Raw genomic sequence first — 1,406 nt, forward strand, 5'->3', positions numbered from 1 at the left:
CAAAAAAAAAAAAAAATCAGATTCCTTAAATGAATATCACATATTAGCTTAGGTGTTCCCACCCACCTACCTCAAAAATACCATGTACCCATCATGTATGAGCTGTCAAGTCCTAGGGTTTTAGAGATGAGTCTTAGGTTTCCCTTTTCTCAAACAGTGCCTTTGTCTCTTTTCCACATTGTACAGCATTATAACCATCATCGTTGGGTTTAAAGGTACAGATAGGAAATCTCATTCAGTTTTCCACCCAGTCACCATCAGCTTTACTGACGTCAGCCAGACTATAAATACTGCTTATGAACCTCTATTTGAAGAACTATCTGTATACGTATAATATAAAATATGTGTTTTAGTATTTTACTTATTTCAGTGACTTTATCTGATAAAGTCATTCCAAAAATCATGTTAAAAGGACAACTGTTAAGCTGGGAGTGGTGACACACACCCTTAATTCCAGCATAGGTAACCAGTGGATCTCTGAGCTCAAGGCTACCCTGGTTTACAGAGCAAGTTTCAGGATAGCCAGTACTACACTAAGAAACCATGTCTTAAAAAAAAAGAAGAAGAAAAACTATTAGTAAAATATCTGTGGGTTAAATCAGGTTTTGGAAGATATGTGCATATATCTGTCTATATATACTCCTGTTGGTATCAGAAGTGAGATGGAGGCTATAGATCTTTTAGTTTGCCATGTGGTAGGCAAGCAGTCTACCACCCAGCCATATTCCCAGCTCCTTGGCAGAAACAAGCTAAAAAATGCCTGTGGAGTATCGTTCTAGATCACATTTTTAAAATTATGCTTATTTGTTTATTTGTTTGTGTATGCTTGTATGAATGTATGTATGTATGTATGTATGTATGTATGTATGTATGTATGTACATGGTGGGTATGTGGAGGCCAAAGGACAGCTTGTAGGAGTCAGTTCTCTTCTTCCACAATGCCGGTCCTGGGGTTTAAACTTGGGTTTAAGTCAAGTTTACTCTTGTTGTTACTCTTGGCAGTGAGTCCCTTAACCCACTGAGCTATTTCACTGCTCACAGGTCACAGTTTTGATCCCTATTTTTGTTTTGCTATTTCTCCTTGTTTGTGCAATCTAGGGTATCTAAGGTCCTCTTGTGGCCTCCAAGGTCTCTGCCTGCATGTGGTGCACAGCCTTACAAGTAGACAAAACACCCGTACACATGAAACCAATTAAAATTTGAAAGTAAAATATAAAAATAAAACTATTAGTGATTGTTTGATCTTCTGTAGTGTGTGTATACACATACATACATACATACATACATACATACATACTTAGCACATATACACAGTTGTCTTGACTGGGTGATTGTAGGTATGAAAGAAAATAGGAGAAAAAGTTTTATCCTTATAGTGATTCAAATTTTTTTTTTTTTTTTTTTTT

At 36.3% G+C, this 1,406-nt stretch overlaps 1 protein-coding gene across 3 annotated transcripts in view; it reads left to right on the plus strand.

Moving 5' to 3' along the window:
* Ints4 (integrator complex subunit 4) overlaps window positions 1–1,406 on the plus strand; it is a 64,727-nt gene that overhangs the window by 33,838 nt on the left and 29,483 nt on the right. The window lies entirely within an intron of this gene.

This window comes from Mus caroli, chromosome 7 (assembly GCF_900094665.2).
Source record: "Mus caroli chromosome 7, CAROLI_EIJ_v1.1, whole genome shotgun sequence".
NCBI lineage: Eukaryota > Metazoa > Chordata > Mammalia > Rodentia > Muridae > Mus > Mus caroli.